Source organism: Danio rerio, chromosome 20 (assembly GCF_052040795.2).
Source record: "Danio rerio strain M-AB ecotype USA chromosome 20, GRCz13ab, whole genome shotgun sequence".
In the NCBI taxonomy this organism is placed as follows: domain Eukaryota; kingdom Metazoa; phylum Chordata; class Actinopteri; order Cypriniformes; family Danionidae; genus Danio; species Danio rerio.
In genome coordinates, this window is record NC_141040.1 from 41,086,217 (window position 1) to 41,107,566 (window position 21,350).

Genomic DNA, 21,350 nt, shown 5'->3' on the forward strand with positions numbered 1-21,350 from the left:
AATAAGCGACTAAGCCAAGGGAAAATGAATGATTTAATGATATCATGTATTCCTGGCCAATATTAAGCTTTTGACTGACATTACGATTTTTTAATATGACTATGAGACTATAATTAACCATTTTTTTCTTGTTTTGTTTTGACTTTTGATTGTTATTGCTCTTTTTGTGGGACTGGATGCCTTTCTGTGTGGAGTTTGCATGTTTTTTTTGTTTTAAGTGGTTAGAACAGTTGCCTCACAGCAAGAAGTTCGCTGGTTTAAGTCTTGTCTGGACCAAGACCCTTTCTATATGGAGTTTGCATGTTCTCCCTGTGTCTGTGTGGCTTTTCTCAGTGTGCTTCAGTATCCCTAAAAGACATGCAAAATAGGTTAATTTAATTAACAAAAAATCACATAGTCTGTGGGTTGTCTCACCATTGAGGGTTGTGTTTCATTTCGTTTGATCAGAGGTGTCCCAAACCAGAAGTGTGATCGAAATTTGGAAACGCAGAAGTCACATATGGAAAAAGGAGCATATGTAGGTAGATAAACTGAGTGATTCTGCTCACTTCCGCAGTTTTCCATGCCATAGGACTCTTTTGATAAAGTCACAACAGAGTTTTGCTCAGTTTTTTTATTTATTTTTGGCTCGAGAGCTGCTTTAAATGAGCTGCTGAGTCATGCAGTCAAACGAAGTCGAATGTGTCCACGTCTCGCTCTGCTTTCTCTCCAGGTGCTGTCAAAAGCACTCTGATTCCCGGATTGTGTTGTGGGGACAGGATTGTCCATACATCCTGCATGTCATTTGCTCTGTCACACACTGCATTTAATGGTTGATAATGAGGCTTGCTATATTCTAAAATTTCTTGCGTTTGTCATTTTTTGAATCACAGACGGTGTTGGTAAAACTGAGGACAGATGGTGTGAAATGACTTCAGGTGGTTATTTTTGTTAAATTTACCATTGTAAACCTTCCAACAAAGTAATTGTTCACCACTAAAATATACCTTAATATCTTTTAAACAAACTGAGTTTGCTATAGCTTAAAAAAACTTTCTTTTAGCTCCCAAACTTTTTTATTAAGATTAATTAGCCTCCATACAGTGTTTTTTCCTGTTTTACAATGTAAGTGTCAAAGTTTCTTGTATAAGTGGGGGACTAAAACCCATTCAGATTATTATTCAGTCATAAACAGAAAATTAAAATAGAAAACAATATCAAACTATTAATTTATACAGCAATACACTAACCGGCCACTTTATTAGGTTCACCTGTCCAACTGCAAATTTCTAATTATACAATCACATGGCAACAACTCAATGCATTTAGGCTTGTAGACATGGTCAAGACAATATGCTGCAGTTTAAACTAAGCATCAGAATAGGGAAGAAAAGTGATTTAAGCGACTTTGAATGTGGCATGGTTGTTGATGCCAGACGAACTGGTCTGAGTATTTCAGAAACTGCTGATCTACTGGGATTTTCACACACAACCATTTCTAGGGTTAACAGAGAATAGTCTGAAAAAGAGAAAATATCCAGTGAGCGGCAGCTCTGTGGGCGCAAATGCCTTGTTGATGTCAGAGGAAAATGGCCAGACTGGTTCAAGCTAATAGAAAGGCTACAGTAACTCGAATAACCACTCGTTACAACTGAAGTATGCAAAAGAGCATCTCTGAACACAGAACACGTCCACACAGCAGAAGACAACACCAGGAGCCACTCCTGTCAGCTAAGAACAGGAAACTGAGGCATATTTTAATTCGCACAGGCTCACCAAAATTGGACAATAGATGATTGGAAAAACGTTGCCTGATGTGATGAGTCTCGATTTCTGCTGCAACATTTGGATGGTAGGGTCAGAATTTGGCGTCAACAACAATTAAAGCATGGATCAATCCTGCCTTGTATCAACGGTTCAGGCTGGTAATGGTAGTGTAATGGTATGGGGGATATTTTCTCAGCACATTTTGGGCCTATTAGTACCAATTGTGCATCATGCCAACACCACAGCCTACCTGAGTATTGTTGCTGACCATGTCCATTTCTTCATGACCACAGTGTACACCTCTTCTGATGGCCACTTCCAGCAGGATAACGCTCCATGTCATAAATCGCAAATCATCTCAGACTGGTTTCTTGAACATGACAATGAGTTCACTGTATTCAAATGGCCTTCACAGTCACCAGATCTCAATCTAATAGAGCACCTTTGGGATGTGGTGGAATGCGAGATACGCATCATGCACGTGCAGCCGACAAATCTGCAGCAACTGTGTGATGCTTTCATGTTAATATGGAAAGAAATCTCTGAGGAATATTTCCAGTAGCTTGTTGAATCTGTGCCACGAAGGATTAGGCAGTTCTGAAGGCAAAAGAGGGTCCAATCTGTAAGGTGTACCTAATAGAGTTGCATGTGAGTGTAGATGTCCTGCTTGTGACATTAAAAAACACTGTATACAAAATTTAAACAATCTTTTGTCAGCAAAACTTTCCAGAAGAAACCTAATTTCAGGTCATTTATACAATTATACTTTTATATGAGAATTCAAGATAAAATATCTATTATTAATATATCATATTGTGTCTTTTAAAATTATTTGTTTAAATTTTTGTATTATTATTATAATTATTATAATTATTATTATTTCCTTTATTTAGCCAGGAGATCACATTGAGACAGTACTGTCTTTTCCTCCAGTAAAACCTAGTCAAGATGGCAGGCAGCACATAAAGTTTCACATAAAAATCACAAAAACAATACCACAAAGTTACAAAATCACAGTTCATAAAACATCAGATAATAAAAAAACAATTACAAGTGTCCTTTAAGATGTTGTATAAAAGATGTTTAAAAGTACTCCGAGTCAGAAGTGTGTCAAGAGCCTATTTTGCAGGTCATTCCAAGCCCTGGAAGGGTAAACGGAAAAAGCACGTTTGCCAAGTTCTGACAGTACCCTTGGGACTGTTAGACGAATACATGAACCAAGTCTAGTGTGTTGATTATTTGTGTGAAATGTTAACAAAGTAGAAAGATAGGATGGTATTTTACCTAAAAGAGCCTTTAAAATAAATAAGTACAGATGTAATTTTCTCCTTTGATATAAAGATAACCAGTCTAAGGAAGCATATTAAATACAGTGATGCGTCCGTGAGTCTGCACCTGTGATGAAGCGTATTGCTGCATGATAAACAGAATCCAATTTTCTTGTAGAGTAAGAGTTAAATATGTTCTAAAACATACCGAAAATATATTTTCGGTAAACATGTTAAAACAAGACATGAATTCTTATTTAAACACAAAATTAACAGTTTAAATACTTTTATATTTGTACCTGGGAATGTTAAGCAAACTGAAACATAATCACATGACCGGATCATTTTAATCAAAAATAGTATTAACATCATAGTTATTGTGAATCATCTTAATATAATCATTTGAAAAGGCATCAATAATAAGTAATAGAAATTTTGTAAATACTCGTTTCCAAGAAATGCCTTATGAAAAATGGAAGAGGCGTACAGATCTCACCAAGGATTGAGAATATCTTATTTCAGCTTGTGTTTTATTCACTGGGGAAGGATGGAGCTGCATTTGATGGGAAAATGTGTCACATATGCATGTAGCATAAGCTAACAGAGGATTTCTCCTCACGCTCTCAAGAAGACACACTCCAGCAGCTCTCCTGACATTGTATGTCACTGGCTTGTTTGTAGGCTCGGGTATCTCTCGAAGAAGTGTCTGGATTCACAGTAACAGAGCCTGGAAAGCTCAGAGTGAACTGTTAGGGATGAGCACAACCAACATCCCCACCGTGAAGGCAATTAAAATAGTCAACATCCCTCTGTGCTGACTTTTGTGCAATTTGCACTCAGTCCTGTAAGAGCAAATATGTGGTGATGGAAGTCAGATCTGAATGGGACAAAACCACATTTACAGCTTACCAGTGAATCATTCTGTTGCACATGAATTAAGGTTTCCTAAGATGACTTTCAGTAATGCAGATAACTAAAGCTACTTTTTCACTTTTGGGCTGAATAAATCTCTTTGATTAATCATTCCGATCCTGGCTAGTGTCAGGGATATGGTTTTATTTCCATCAGATGAAGCTCTTTGGAATGCAATACAAATGCGCCAGTCTTTGCATTGGTAACACAAGTGTAATGTAAACAGTGATATGGGTAATGATCAGATATTTCTGTTTTGCAGATTTTAAAAGAAAGAGTGCACTTCCATTTAGCCAGCTATGTAGAATCTGGTATCCAGACAGCACAAACTTGTCGCTACATCACAAGCACACGTGCTTTACCGGCACAATTCAGCTCACTTTTTTATTACCATGTCGAATGGTTCTAAGAACAGTCAGGTATGGTTCCAGTTGTATTTCCAAGTCGGCCTGCTACACAGAAGTGAACTATTTAATTATTATTAAATGTTTTTTTTTATCATTCGGTGAAGTAAATATAAGAAAAAAGTCCCAACAACAGAAATATCTGATCCTCCTCCATATTGCTGTTTACATTACACTTGCATCAACACACACTCGAAAAATTATGTTTGTTCAGACTACTTCTTAAGTTTGTTTTGATACAACTTAATTGTTTAGGTTTAATATACTTAAATTGGTAATAAATAATAAGTCAACTTAATTCCTTCCATTTAGAGAACCATAGAGAACCATTTAGCCTGATAGTGGAAAGTGGCTTAACTGTGCCTTGAATACAGTTTGTAATTGTGTCATGCCAGCAAGTTTACATGGAAATACAACTGGAACCATTCCTGGCTGTTCTAGAACTGTTTGACATGACAATGAAAAAGCGCCTGAAGTGTTATCCCAGTATTTAATTGTGTATTTTTACAGTTTGTATTATTTCATGTTCAGGCAGACTGTCAGTTTGTATGTGCAATATATTAGCGCTAATAGAGAGCGAAAAGAGATAGATAAATAAATAATTCAATCACTTGATTCTTTCAGAGATATTGATTCACTGAAAAGTACCACTATTGTGTATGTGCAAATAGCACATTCTTGATGTGTTGTTTACATGTTAAAACTGGCAGTTTATCCAAAGTTTGCTAAGCGGAAGTGAACTATTTAATTATTATATATTTTTTTTATTATTCATTGAATTAATTATAAGAAAAACTCCCAAAAACTGACATTTCTGTTCATCATCCATATTAGACTTGCATCACCACACACACAAAAATAACGTTTGTTGTTTGTTCAGACTACTTCTTGAGTTTGTTTTGAGACAACTTAATTGTTTTATGTTTTATATACTTAAATTGGTAATTAATAATAAGTCAACTTAATTCCTTCCATTTAGAGAACCATTAGATAACCGTTTAGCCTGATAGTATTCTTAACTGTGCCCAGAATACAGCTTGTAGTTGTGTCACGCCAGCAAGTTTACATGTAAATACAACTGGAACCATTCCTGTTCTTAGAACTGTTTGACTTGATAATAGAAAAGCACCTTAAGTGTTATCCCAGCATTTATTAAATAGTGTTTTTTCAAAGTTTGTAGCATTTTATGTCCAGGCAGACTCTCAGTTTGTATGCGCTATATGTTAGTGTTGTAGATAAGACATAAATAAATAATAAATTCACTTGATTTTTTTCAGAGATGGTGATTCACTGAGAAACATCACTGCTTTGTGTTGCTCTAAGGCACAATGGTAGCTCAGCTTTGTCTTTGTTTGGAAATGCTTTTGTTAGTTTAGCAAGAAGAAAAAGTTACTGTTCATAAATGCCATCAGTCTGTGGTATTTCTTGCATAATTGCACCAATAGATGAAAACAAACAGAGTCTATTAAAATCATTCGTTTGGCCATTTGTTTAAAGAGTGCAATAACGAGATGCAATAACTATGTCTATTGTTGGGGGTAACACGTTATGAGTAACATGCGTTATATAATAATACTTTTCCAAAGTAACGAGTAATTTAACGCATTACTTTTAAAAATAAGTAAAATTATTTGGGTTACTTTTTTAAAAAAAAAATGTAACGCAGGTTACTTTTTACCGTGCTTAATTGGCTTTTACAAAATATATTGCGGAATAAAAATGACTTTAGTCAGGTTGAATCACACACTCAATGAGAGAGCGTGCTGCGAGGCAACAGACATTCGGTTCACATTCATCATCAACATCATCAGGTCTCTTTTACAGCAGATGAGTCAATGCACTGTTCCGCTAACTGTTCTACTAACTGATACGGGTTTAATTAAGAGTCAGAGGGGGTATCTGGTATGTTAGTACTTACTGAAGACATAAACCGCTTCACAACAACTCTGTTCAATTTAATGAAGAGGTTCGACCGGTTCACTTAGAACATCGGGTTTAAACAAACGATTCTCCTGTAGAAGCGACTACGTTTGTAATGTAGTACGATTTTTTTCTCTTTTGGGAAATAATTTACACATTTGTTAAGACTACATGAAGTAATTTATTTATTGTATAAAGCTCAAAGATTTATTTTGATTTAAGGATTTTCTTTTTTTTCCTTTTTTATTGTCTTACTGTTCATTTTTTTATTAAAAATTTCAAGGATTTAAATTCTGTTTTAGCCTTAATAATTTATTTCTTGTTATTACTATTAGGCTTCATTGCAGTCTAAGTCTCAATGGACAGTGAAATTACTTAAAGGTGCAGTAGGTGATTTGCCAAAATGCTAACCGGTTATCATATTTTTCTTTGTACAACAGGGGAGGGACTTTGTACAACAGTGTTTCAAAGCCATCCCTCCTGAAATCGCAAACGCGCACACCGCGACATGACAGCAGACAAACCACGGCATGTCATTCGCCATTTAGAAATGTAGTTAGTGTTTGGCCAGCGCCATGCAGCAATTTTACTTATTGCCAAGCCACACTTACATGCTATTCAGAGTGAATATACAGAGTAACATGGTGAACAATATAGGGAGCGCGTCACAGGCTTTCATTGTTCATGGTTTCAAAACTGAACCAAAGTGAATGTAAAAACAACTTCAGCTCAGTAAAGCAGGCTAGGTGGAATAGCGTTATACACTTATATTTTGTCGTTAAACTAAATATAAATCTACATTATCAACTCTGTAAAAGCTCCCTTATGAAACTGAAAATAGCCACATCAATCTTTCACCGAAATATTTCAGTGTCTGAACAACACTTCTGTGCAGATAACCCAGTCATAACACAATCTACATAATCTTTGTGTGACTAAAAGAGTTTAAAACTGAACATTACCTGTCTAACAGAAATACTTCAGCCATGGTGTGATCCTTCCTCCAGTGTGCAAAAGTAACTCCAATTCTGATTCGGGATTTTAAAAAGTTTCAGTTTAGCATTTGAATTTTCAGACTATGTGATTGTCTCGTTTGCACATGCACGCATAGCGCTATGCAGGCATGCACACGCTATTTGCGGATATGCGCGAGCAGAGATGCGCCGTTGTACAAATCTGCATTTGCTGACAGAGAGTTTCAGCTACTTATCAGAATTATGGGAAATGTCGGCCCGACAATATTTAATTAGATTAACTTTTTTTGTCTTATACTTTACCCAGAATGTAAAAATACATACAGTTGAAGTCAGAATTATTAGCCCCCTTTTGATTTTATTTTATTTTATTAAATATTTCCCAAATAATTTTTAACCCAGCAAGGAAATTTTTACAGTATGTCTGATGATATTTTTTCTTCTTGAGAAAGTCTTATTTGTTTTTTTTCGGCAAGTATAAAAGCAGTTATTAATATTTTTTTAAACTTTTTTGGGACAAAATTATTAGCCCCTTTAAGCTAATATTTTTTCTATAATATGCAGAACAAATCATCGTTATACAATAACTTGCCTAATTACCATAACCTGCCTAGTTCACCTTATTAACCTAGTTAAACCTTTAAATGTCACTTTAAGCTGTATAGAAGTGTCTTGAAAAATATCAAGTAAAATATTATTTAATGTCATTATTTCAAAGATAAAATAAATCTGTTATTAGAAATAAGTTTTTAAAACTATTATGCTTAGAAATGTGCTGAAACAATCTTCTCTCCATTAAACAGAAATTGGTGAAAAAAATAAACAGGTGCTAATAATTCAGGGGGGCTAATAATTCTGACTTATTATTTTACTTTCATTAATCTGTATATACAGCATGTATAGCTCTGCAATCAGAAAGTTCTCAAAATATCATTTTATCCAACATTTTTTAAAGAAAAATGAAGGTGTAGGTTCTAAAGGTGGGTGTTAAACGCAGAGCTTCTCTATAAAAAAAGTGAAAAAACACCTGCAACTTTTGAAAGAGATCAAACCTCAGTTAGGTAAGCAAAAGTAATACAAAAGTAACTCAATAACGCATTGCTTTCCATAAAAAGTAACTAAGTGACAGAGGTGTGGACTCGAGTCATGTGACTTGGACTCGAGTCAGACTCGAGTCATGAATTTGATGACTTTAGACTCGACTTGACAAAATATAAAAAGACTTGCAACTCGACTTGGACTTGAACATAAATGACTTGGACTTTGACTAGGACTTGCCCCTATTGACTTGTAAAGACTTGCTGCTTCCCATGAAAAGCCCAACGATAAAAAAGTATGTTGACATGGACCGCTCTCTCTCTCTCCCCGTTTATGTGTGCGTGTGTGTGACAGCATGCGCGCGCGTGTGTGTGAGCATGCGCGCTTTCGGCTTGACGTCCAATCAAAGCACGGTAGATTGTTTTGATTCGACAGTATCTAACGTGACTACTATGAGGCGCCGGAGTGGACAAAAGTCAAGCGAACGCAGAGAGAATTTGAATTTGAACTTGAGATCGAGCCAATACTCGCGTGCCAATACTCGCTCTCTCTCTCTCTCTCTCTCACATACAACATACACCTCTCTCTCCCTCTCTCTCTCTCTCTCGTGCATTCAGTCTCTTTGCGTTCGCTTGACTTTTGTTTACGATGGCGTCTCATACCTTTAGTGCTTTTGCTCTCACGGGATCCTCCTGTTAAACTGACCCTTCGCTAAGCCACGCCCAAAAACCGCCACCCACCAATCGCGGCTTACCAATCGTAGCTACGGGCAGAGGCTCTGTCAAGCTTTCGAGCGAGGGAAACAAGCCAAATCGTTGCGCAATTGGATTGTGAAAATCTGACACCCGCTATCCTAAAAGTTTGGACTGGGTGGTGGGATTTTTTCCCTTTTCAAAACCAAAGCCCAAGAGGAGAAATGCCAGCGTGGATCAAGCTGTGTGAGGGGCGGTAAAGGAGTTAAGCTAAGTTGGTTTTGTTTTCGATATTCACATTCAATGATAGGTGGCAATAACTCACACTCCTCTTATCCTAAACAGATCTAAACTGTGTTTCTTTTAAAAAAATTAAAAAAAAAAAAAAAAAACAAAGCAGGTTATGCTTCCCAGCGGTCTTTTTCTTTTTTTCCACTCGATATTATGAGCCAGGGCTCGACAATAAGGACTGCCCGATGGCCCGGGGCCAGCGTGCGAGACACTCGGGCCAGTGTACAAAATGTTACTGGCTCGATCGGGCCAGCTGCTGCCTTTTTGCCTGCCAGATCGAGCCAGAGCTGCGTGCTGCGACTGTCTGTCAATTGTGTGCAAATACAATCTTACGGTGTTTTCACACATAGACGTTTGTTTCGTAATCTGTCTCGTTTCACCCGTTAGCGCGTTTTTTTAGCATATATCCAGCAGTTGCGCTCGCTTCCGCGCCAAATCAATAGCCGCGTTTCCACTATCGCGCCTAAAGCGAGCGAGCCAGGGCGAGCCAAGGCCAGTGGGGTTTCCACTATCACTTCCGGGGCCTGATCGGGCCAAAGCGGAGCTTTCTTGGGGCCAGCGGCCGGCCTTTTTCGGCCCGCCGAATACCTTGGGCCAAGGAGGGCCAGCTGGGGCTTCGGGGCGGAGTGAAAGGAGAGGCGGGCAGTTTTCTGATCGCACATGAGTACATGCGCCAAACAAATAAAGAAATAAGGGAAAGAAAACATCTAGCCTTATAGTCTGGGGTCTTTTTGCGTATGATCACCCTTATGTTTCGCTTTTAAATGTAAGGCTGCTGCATAAAATAATAAAGTAGTTTTAATTTATAGTGACGTTCTTTGCTGCGTCCTCCTTTATGTTTCAATACGCATAATAATCTTTACACCATATTAAAAACACAGCAGACAGTAAAGGTTTTCGAGAGTTTTTGTCAAGTTTAAAAGGTGTGTTTGTGCGCGTTTAGATGCCTGTATGTGTGTGTGAGACCGGGCTAAAGCGCTCCTTCACAGCTCCGTTATGCCGCGAGCGGCTTTTTTATTTATTTATTTTGGAGATAATACACAATAAAAATAAAACAGAAGGACATAAAACTTAACAAAATACGTGCCCACTTTCGTAGACTTTAAACAATATAGTTTCATATCCTGATAAAATAGCCTAAGCTTTAATGAAATATAATTTAAAGAATTACAAATATCGGATAAATATAAAATCACATTAAATAAATAAACCAATATAAAATAAACAAAAGCTAGCTATATGTAGGTAGCCTATATACAACACATAAATCGAACCGTTTTAAAGCCACACATATAGCCTATAACTTTCATTTTACAAAGACCTGTCTGAAAAAAAAAGATTTTCGATATTTTATAAAAACAATTAACACCGGAGAAGGTTTGAAATACTATTTATAAAGTATTTGGATACGATGATATTAATCAAATCGCGCAAACAGAGCATTATTTGGGTGAGTGAAAGCAGAATCTCCTATACCTTTTTTTCTGTCACCCAGTCCTGCGCAGCGCTCGCTGCTTTAAACGCATATGGGGGAAAGTCCAAACACAAAATGGGTTCTATATAGGCCTACTCAAACAACTGTTTATGTTTTTATATGACGTGGTTAAATTTATAAATGAAACTTTGAATGAAGAGCTTTAGTGAATAGCTGCCGAGCGCAAAAATATGGCTATATTTTATAAGGCTACTCGCTCTTATGCTGAAACACTTAACACGACTTCTATCAAAACGAGGATGTTATAAAATACATGCAATATCGAGTTATAAAGGAGAATTTCTGTGGCTTTATATTATGGATGTGTGCGCTCTCTGTGATGGGTCCCTGCGTTCGGCGAGAGCAGTCGATGAACAATGCCAGTTGGTCGGCGAGTAAACAAATGTAATGAATGGAAATACACAGGTCTGTGCGTATAGACATTTCATGTACTGCTGTACAGTAACGTGTCATTTGTTTGTTTCGGTTGTCTTCATTTTAATGGTTTCGTTTCGTGATGATCATATGGTGTGCTTTATCTGAAGTGGGCGGGTTGTGTGACGTTTGATTCGGGGATGTTCTGTGGGCGGTGTTTGCGTGACGCGCTGTGAGCTTTTAGCCCGTCAGTGGAAACGCGACATGATTTCGGCCTCATTTCTCAACCTCCCGGGCTATTGGCCCGGCCCGGCCCGATTAAAGCCCTGGCTCGCACTGGCCCGATAGTGGAAATGCGGCTACTCAGTCCAAGATCGCCTGAATGAGACGCGGTCTCTGTCCTATTGAGCGTATCGATTGTAGTGAGAAAACAAAACAATGCAACGAACTAACGACCCAGGCTATATCACAGTGTTTTATGATCGTGTAATAGCCATATATACGGCTATATGAAGAGAGAATGATGAGCAGGGCGAGATGTCATTCTTACCGGTAAATGCGAAAGTGAAAGCATGCTGAAATATTACCGAGAGCTGTTTGTCCAGCCTGATCTCGGTTTATCCGTCAGGAAAATTGACCGAAATTACTATCTGTTAATTTTTCCATATTTTAATCGTATAATATGTTGTATTAGGCCTGTTGTTTTGTTCATTTCCGCACTGACAGCTCGAAAGAAAGATTTACATTGATCTGATGCAGTCTCGGTTCATCTGCTATGTCTCTCTATAATTTAAGCCTAAAATACAGAATTATAGTCAACGTTTCTTTAATAGATTGATTAATTCAATTGATTGATTTCTACAAAACCTGACAATTGAAATGAGGCTCTGTATATATGAGAAAGTCTGACCTCGATTTGTATTTGGTGACGATGTCTGTGGGTTGTTAAAATTAAAGTGCACATTTTCACTTATAAAATATTCTATACACAATACACAAAAGTTTGGGGTCAGTGTGATTAAATATGTTAAAACAAGCTTCTTCTGCTCATCAGGGCTGCAATTATTTCATCATAAATACAAATTGTGAAATGCTGCACTATAAAATAACTGTTCAAAAGTAGTTTATCATTTAATTTATTCATTTATTCCAGTGATTTTAAAGATGAGATTTCAGCTTCATTACTCCAGTCACATGATCCTTCAGAAATCACTAATATTAATTATTATTATATTTATTAATGGTAATGATAATGTTAATGTTAATTAATGATAATGTCTGGAGTAATTATTTTATTTGAAACTAAATACAATAACAAAGCAGTTATTTAAAATTTTAATAAATATTTAACAATTACACCTTTTTTACATTTATAAATATAGCCTTGATGAACTGAATAGTTTTCCTTAAACATTTTAAAAATTACCGTAAATATATATACAGATTTATTAGCCCCCTTTTGTTTTTTGTTTTTTCTTTTTAAAATATTTCCTAAATGATGTTTAACAAAGCAAAGAAATGTTGATATTTTGTCTGATAATATTTTTTCCTCTGAACAAAATCTTATTTGTTTTATTTTGGCTAGAATAAAAACATTTTTTTAACCATTTTAAGGTAAAATTTATTAGCCTCTTAAGCTAATTGTTTTTCAGACTGTCTACAGAACAAACCATCATTATACAATAACTAGCCTAATTACCCTAACCTGCCTAGTTAACCTGATTACCCTAGTTAAGCCTTTAAATGTCACTTTAAGCTGTATAGAAGTGTCTTGAAGAATATCTAGTAAAATATTATTTACAGTCATCATGACAAAGATAAAATAAATCAGTTATTAGAGATGAGTTATTAAAACTATTATGTTTAGAAATGTGCTGAGAAAATCTGTTCTCTGTGAAATAGAAATTGGGGAAAAAAATAAACAGGGGTGCTAATAATTTAGGGGGACTAATAATTCTGAAATCAACTGTGTGTGTGTGTGTGTGTGTGTGTGTGTATACACACACACACACACACACACACGCACATTCAAATAGCGATTAACTTCTTTTTTTTTTTTTTTGGTGGGGCCAGTGAAAATTTGGGCTGGGCAAGTAAAAATCAGAACCACTGGCCCGATCGGGCCAGTAGAAAAAATCCTTAGCGTTGAACCCTGTGAGCACTGCTTAGTTTAAACCCTCGCTATTGTAACGCATATAAATACATACACTAATATTTGCTGGTAGGAAAAATCTATTTGTTCACTTCTGTTATTTATACTTTAATGTGCATTTCAATTTTTTTCTTCCACTTAACTGCAAATTTTAATAAAAACTGGATAAAGAGCACACAAACATGCTGACAGTAATAGGTACTGTACACTGTTATGGGTCAATGATGCTAATATTCGGCACAAATCTATCAGTTTCTTAGGTTATTAGATTATTTTATACTTTCACCTCTCCTGCTGTGCATGAACTATGCTGTTGATTGTTCAGCGTATGAGGTGGCTAGGCTAATCTTGCTTCAATTTTGATAAAATTATTTTCTAATCAGTTGCTATTATGTTGTGAATATACCCCTGTAATGTATACTGCAGTCCTCTTTTGTCTGGCTTTCTCAGATATCTCACCTGTTTGCCAAAAATGACTAATTAAATCCTTGGGAATGTCTGACACCAGCGCATACACACTGTAATAGATGTGCCAGGCATGAAAGCTTGACAGGCGTAGCAACAGTAACTAAGGAGGGCGAGGCTTAGCGAAGGGTTATTCCAAGAATGTTGATATGGTTTCTTTCTTGCTTTACTATTTATTAACAATACACAAAAAACTAAAAGGTTAAGGTAAATTCTTTAATAAATTCTAGTGTTTTTGAGTATTATACTTGTTGTATACTTGTATTATACTTATGTTTTAGGCTAGTATTATTTACGACTTGTTAATGAATGCTTCATAATACAGTAGTATTACCAATAGTGAACAGATAAAATAATACAAAGTGTAGTTTTAACTACAGTAAAGTGTAGTGATTTGTAGTATAAAATACCCTATATTGTAAAATAATACAGCACTGGGTAATTTGTTTATATTACACTTGTGTTACCATAGCAACTATAGTATTACCACAACTGATCAATTGAAGTTCTTTACTGTAGTAGGCTACTGTTCAAAACACAGTACATGCCAATATGCGTGTTCAGGGGCCCTGTGGAACAGCTTTCCTCAAAATGAAGAGGATGACATGGAAAATGTCCTCCACAATCTCATCAGTAAAGTGGAAGCCAGCAGACACTAGTTTACGTTATTTTAGCTGCCATGATAAAATGAGATTGATAGTGAGATTTATTTGAAGAGTGAATAGTACAGTAGGCTATAATACCTTATCAAGTGTTTCCTTATTTTTTATCACAGTTACATTTCCGCTTGCATTAGTTTTTGTTTAAATGCTTTTAAAATAAAATGTATTCTTTACATCCAACATCTATTCCAGAGGTGCCTTATAGTGGTGTAAACCCCTTTACAAGGGGTGTTACCCCTGTGTAAACTCTAGCCACCCCTGTGGCCAACCCGATATGATTTTGCTGTTGACATTATTTATTTAAATCTACTTACATAAATGCAATACAATGCAATATTTCAATAAATAAATAGCAGCCACTAAATTATTGTGGATTGATTGGTGCCACTGACGTAGCTGGCCTCTTCTGGCCCTCCTTAAGCAAATTTTCAGGGGGGCACCACTGGTCTATTCTCTGTCTTTAAGTGTTTGAAACTGAAAATATCTCATCATATAAAACAACCAAAAATGTTATGGTTTATTAGATTAAACATTTAATATATAAGTCTATTTTAGTATTTTGGTTATTGTTATTAAACAGTGCAGCAATATGAATCATATCAAAAAGCATGAAAGGAAGAGGGAACACGACACAAATTGTGAGTTTGCATATAATCTCTGAGAGCGCTCAAGAAAATTTGTGTGTGAGCAGTGCATATTTGAGAGCGAGAGAAAATTTGAGAAGTCGCAATCAGTTTTGTCCACAAACAGAGGAAATCCGTGCACGAGCATCACACAAGGTAGAGAGCAAAGCTCTTCAACGTTACGTGAAGAAAACAACTTTATTGTTTGTATGAAGTAGCCTACTTCATTAACAATATGTGCTACCATTTTACATTGCTGCTAGACGGATTTGCAACTCCATCTCTTTAGCACACACGAGATTCAATTGACAAAATTCCAATTTCACTCAATTTAACTTTGCAGCATATACAGGAGTTGGTCTACTGCTACCACATTGAGGTTATGTAATTTTGGTTAATCACAAGTTGATCACCGAAGACATAACATAGCACAACTAAACTTTAGACAGCAGTAGACCTGCAATTTCTGTGTGATGTGAGGCAAAATGGAGTCTTTTTTTGGTGGAACTCGTTCTTGTGCATTATGCTGTGGAGACGAGACGCAGCACTGTTCAGTACTTTTTCAGAAAATTGCATTTGTATTTTTATATATCTAAGCAATGTTCTTTAATAAAAAAAGGTTTGTTTAATTAATACAGATCTTACAACCATACCTAATCTGTATATATTTTATTTTTCTGTTAAAAAGACTCGAAAAGACTCGAAAATCAAACTACAGGACTTTGGACTTGACTTGAGACTTGTTGCCTTTGACTCGGGACTTGACTCGGGACTTGCCTGTCTTGACTCGGGACTTGACTCGGGACTTGAGGGCAATGAATTGAGACTTACTTGTGACTTGCCAAACAATGACTTGGTCCCACCTCTGCTAAGTGACGCAGTTAGATACTATTTGGGGGTGTGTGGGATGGGGGGGGGGGGGGGTGATTAATATTGTAATGCACTATTTTCGAAAGTAACTTTCTCCAACACTGACTGACTTTGTGTAAAAATATTTATGTTTGTTCAGCAAAGAAAACAAAGTAACTAACCATACAGGTTATCAGTCGGTAGTGTTTATCAGTAGTTACACTAATAGGTGGTGAAGAAACTATCTTAATGAGAGAGCAAAGTTTAAATGGATTCATCCAAAAGATTCATTCAAAGGTGATAATCTATTCATGAACGATTCAACCTTGCAAGATACAAACTGAATATTTTTTGTACCACTGTTTAGGACAATAATCTGAACACTTGTTGAGATCATCTTAAATGATTCTAATAAGCATTTGAGATTTGCATTGGATTTCTCTGACTTTCAGCTTTGGCTTGTGATGATTATGAGTTCTCAACTATAAATGGAAACACTGATTGGGTTTCAGCCAGTCTCAGCATTCTCCATTTAATCTCAACCTGACTAGAAAAAAAAGCTGAATAGTTCTCATTTGTGAATTTTCTTTCATATGGCTTAATTCCTCCGTGATCATTTCACCTAAAAAAATCTAACACCATTCATTTGCTGCCTCGCAAGCACAAGTATTCCTTTAGGAAAAGCAAACGGTGAAAAGAATTACTCTCCAACAAGAGTGCTTATCTAAAAAGGAACAATTACACATCTCAGAGGAAGACATCAACAGCAGCAATGACTGTGAAGCCTTATTAAATGAAAATACCTCTTTAGCCCCTGGAATGGCGTGATCACAGACTGACTCATAGCCGTGTCATGTTAATGGATATGTTGATAGGTCTCATGTAAGTGTCCGATGCTCTTTCATGCAGTGCAATGACAGCATCTGTGGTGCATTAAGCTGTAAAAACACGCTGTTGTGAAACTCACCTCTGAGCAGCAGGGCAGAACCTGCATTGACAGCCTACTTTAATGGATCTCACTTAGTATATTAAACAATGTCACAGTCCAGATCAGGGTCATCTAGTGTTTTGCCTGTTTACATCATGTGAATGCTCTACTCGCTGGCTTAGTGTCGTGACTGTGTTAGCTGGAAGATTGTTGCACTGTGAGAATGAAATATGAGCAATATCACATGAATAGCAGTGCGAAATGGCTGTATATCGGCACTGGTGGGAGGCGTGCGTTGACTCGTGTTCGCAGGCCGAGTGCCTTAAGCTTGGTTTATACTTCTGTATCAAGTCATCACCGTGACCCACGGTGAATGCAATGCATGTAGCTGTGTATTCATACTTTTGCAAGCTGTATGTTGCTCTACAATAACACTTTAGAAACGCTAGCTTGCAGTAGGTGTTTGGTCGCTATTCTTCGCTGGTGTTGTGTTTTTTTCTGAACGCTACCTTACTGTACAAGTGGCTCAAACTCACTCATTTTGAGGCAGGAATCGGCAGACGTGCAACAACTTTAATCATAAGGTAAACACAAAACAGCAGTCTTCATCTGGAGCTCCTTTACGGGACTGCACACTTGTAAACACTCGCTGCATCAGGTTCGTGTGGCTCTCAACCCCTCCCACACTCGTCAGTGCTACGAAGCTGACCAGTCACAGAGCTTGCGCTACGGGACGTTGCGACATGTAGTTAAATTTTTTAAGAGGTACTTTTAGGCGTCACCGAGGTGTATGCGATAATATCACCAGTGATAATATACAGCCTTACTGCACTGCTATGAGTGTATTATTTTGTTTATACAACAGTTTGACGATACAATCCTGTGTATATATAAAAAAAATCACTGAAAGTCTAAAAAAAACACCTTTTCCACCATTTATTCACATCTGCAGCTGATGTCAGAACAGCAGAAGCTGGTACTACTTCACAAACGTCACTTTAGAGCTAGTATTTGAATGATTCTCTAACGTAATGTCTAAAGTGATGACAAAACAGGTGATTTTGAGATTATATGTCATCAGTCTAGAGACATTTCCCAGTATTTCTCTGTTGCAATTGGGAGATCACATTAATTAACCCTTAAAAGCCAAAGCAGCAGAAACACTAGCAAATTACTGTTGTGTTTCTAATAAAGAAAAACGCTAAACACATGTGGGCATTTCTTTCTATTTTCTTTTTACTGAACTAGTCTGCAGGAGACTCAAGAAACAAACAGATGGCTAACCAAAAGTTAACTCAGGGTTGTACAAAGAGTGGCCAACACAAAATACATACATTCTTGATATGTGAGTCCCATCTCACACTCAATACACTACAATTACTATGGTATAAATACACCCCTACAACATCACCAATTTTATAATGATTTGATTACCTGTAGTTTAAAATGCACAGCGTTGTCGGCAACCGTCTTTGCTCTGCTCAGTATGATATGTATCTGCTGATACATGCCTTAAAGCTGTATCTCAGAAATTATAAATATTTTAAATAGGCTCGCTCTTTATAAATTTTTGTTATTAGCATTTTATTTTATTTTCATTTTAGCATTTAAGCCTATTTATTAATAACTTATGGCTATTGCAAATAATAGTGACTAATAATAATGATTTAAAGTGGTTTGTATACTTGGGATCTGAGAAACAGGTTCAATTTCATTACTATTTAAGTCGTTGTATTTGTTTTTTCACTGTCAGTCCCTCAGCTCACCATTGGTGTCGCTAAAAATGCCTTGCCTCTAAAACTTCTTTATGCATGGGTCAGAGTTTGCAGGTGCGCACATTTTCCCCATCAAGATTTCGTTTATAAATTCTACCTTTAGAGCCATAGAAAGTGTATATTTCAGGGCATGTTTTGTGTGTACACAGCTGTTATAAATGAAAACACAGGTGATTGGCCAGGCCAGGCTCATCAGAAGTATGTGCCTTTAACTAAATTTTTAAGAACAGATAAATATGTACCCTGGACTACATTGCTTTCATAAGTCCACTAGAGGGCGTTGTGTACATTTTTGACATTCTTAAATACAATACTGGGGCACGTTTTCTCAAGTGTGCCATTTCTCGTAAAATCACCAGGGGCTCCTTGTCACACAGAGATGTTGTTATGGTTAATGTGTGAAGCAAGAAACAAAAAAATAATGGCTTAGCTGACGTAGCACTATGGTGCAGAGGTGCATTTATTTACAGTGCAAAGTGTCCAGTCCAAAAATACCAAAAGTAGTCAAAATATATACAAAAATAAAGTAACAAAAAAAATATGTACTCAAACTTCGCTATTCAAACTCTTACTGCTTCTCTACTAATCGTCACGCCGCTACTCTCACTCCGAACTTCTAAGACTCCCAGCCTAAACTAAGTTTGAGCTGCGCTTTTATAGAAGCGAGTCTGGATTAAACCATGTCCGGTAAGTTTGGAAATAAACATTTCAAACATAAATCGTTTAGGTAAGTATCTCACACTTCTATACACTTCATTTGTATTACAAGTTCAAACACAAACATTACTAATTTGCATTTTCACATGTCTCTAAAAACTCCTTTTTTCATTTTTCCCACAGTCTTTTCGTCCCCTAACACAGTTTTCCTGGCTGGCCGACCACTCTTTAAATGTGCAGTGCACTTAAAATGCTGCACATCATGTTTTTGGCCCCTTTTGCCTCCCATACCCATCATGGCGCAACCCTGAAAACCGACATGACAAATAAACACAAACACAAATTAACACACAGGTAAGACAAATGTATCTGGTGTGGTGTATGGTGTGTCAGAATATGCAAGGATTTATGGGGATGTAATGTATATGTGTTCTGTTACACCGCAATCTCGAGTGTCCACCCGGAAGATTGGCTGGCGGAGTGGAGATAAGTTATTTGTGTGTGTGTGTGTGTGAATACCTGGGTAAGCAGCTCTGCCGCAGGCCAGTGACAAACTCCTTTGTCACACACCTGTGTACATTTCTGTATACAGAAGTTTGTCCATAGGAGAAATGGTCGTGCCCAACTGAGTCTGGTTTCTCTCAAGGTTTTTTTTCTTCACTTTCATTAATTGGTGAAGCTTGATCCTCACCGCTGTCGCCACTGGCTTGCTTGGTTTGGGCCTTGTAGAGCCTGAAATCAATGGATTTGCTCTTCAGTGTTTCAGCAGTGAAATTTCAACCACACTGAACTGAACTAAACTAAACTTCAAAAAAAACTGATAACTGGAAAGGCACAGTTTCAGTTTACTATAATCTTCTATGTTAAGCTGCTTTGACACAATCTACATTGTAAAAGAGCAATAGAAATAAAGTTGAATTGAACTGAATTTCTAAGCATATTAACGTCCTTCTCATGTGCTCCCTTGAGAGAAGCCGGTCCGCTTGATGTCATGCATTAAATATCAGCTTTATATAGACTGACCTACCCACCCACCCTCTTCTCTAAACCCAACCAATAATGTTTTCAAAAGCAAACTAAAAGAGAAAAGCAATCACGGCAGCATGCTTCTACCGTTACCTCATGCTGCTTTTTTGGGTTTCATGGTACCTTGAACCATCCTTCTTTGGAATTAATCCCCACTGCACCCGTGGTAGAAAGAGGACTGAAAAATTATACTTAAGTAAAAATACCATTACGTGCCTAAAATGTAGTAAAAGTAGAGTAAATGGATCTGTTGTAAATATTACTCAAAGTATGATTAAAAAATAGACCTTTTAAAAGTACTCAAGAGTAGTGTGTATTGCACTGTAAAAAGCTAATGCATTAACATATAATTCGTAAATGTGTGAAAACAAAACATTCTGTAGTGCATTAGTTGTTGCCCAGCAGGCACACAACGTCATGAGGCTAGATTAGATTTAGTTAGATTTAGGTCTTGATGTCAGGTGGCCAAAATTCATTGTCTGGCCAGCATCTAAGGATAATGTTATTTTGATGTTCAATAATATGAACGTGATCATAATCCAATCTCGAGCCAACATCTTAAATCATATTGAAGTCAAAAACTGACATTTATTCCTTAAGTATGGCAACCAAAATCCAACATATGATAGACGTCATAAGGGTGACATCCACACAGCGTCAAGCTGTAACATCATTAGATCTTGATATTTGGTTGATTTTAGGTTGGATGTTGGACATTGACGTCATCCTGACGTTGAGTTCTGACGTCAACCTGATTTTCATTTCCAAACAAAATGCAACATCCCCACAGCATTGGGGTACAACGTCAATCTAAAGTCATGTTGACGTCTTGTGCTTGCTAAGTCATTTTGGTCATCATACAGTAAACATCCGTCATTCTCTCATCAGTGACATGCATCTAAACAGTCTCTGGGTCAATGCGTGTGACGATTGTGGACATCGTCTTGGACACATTTAATGCTTTTAAACAGTTTGTTGCAATTATAAATCACCCATGTCTTGGATTGGAATCACTAGACTGATTTTTCTAAACACCATAGACAAGAAAAAATAAAGTAGTGACTGCTGGTTGAAGGACAGTAGTGGATTAAATATACAGAGACTGCACTAAAAATTTAC

The 21,350-nt window shown here is 36.9% G+C and overlaps 2 long non-coding RNA genes across 19 annotated transcripts in view; one reads left to right on the forward strand and one right to left on the reverse strand.

Moving 5' to 3' along the window:
* LOC147832289 (uncharacterized) overlaps window positions 1-21,350 on the forward strand; it is a 60,785-nt gene that overhangs the window by 37,632 nt on the left and 1,803 nt on the right. For 13 of the 18 annotated variants that reach the window (XR_015518775.1, XR_015518772.1, XR_015518779.1 and 10 more), the window contains one exon: window positions 19,389-19,559. The exons of the other annotated variants lie outside the window; for them this stretch is intronic. This is a non-coding gene — a long non-coding RNA (uncharacterized LOC147832289). Of the gene's footprint in view, window positions 1-19,388; window positions 19,560-21,350 lie in introns of those variants that run through there. 18 annotated transcript variants of the gene reach the window in all.
* LOC147839401 (uncharacterized) overlaps window positions 12,674-21,350 on the reverse strand; it is a 251,467-nt gene continuing 242,790 nt past the window's right edge. Inside the window, exon 3 of the long non-coding RNA XR_015518846.1 lies at window positions 12,674-15,864. This is a non-coding gene — a long non-coding RNA (uncharacterized LOC147839401). The remainder of the gene's footprint in view (window positions 15,865-21,350) is intronic.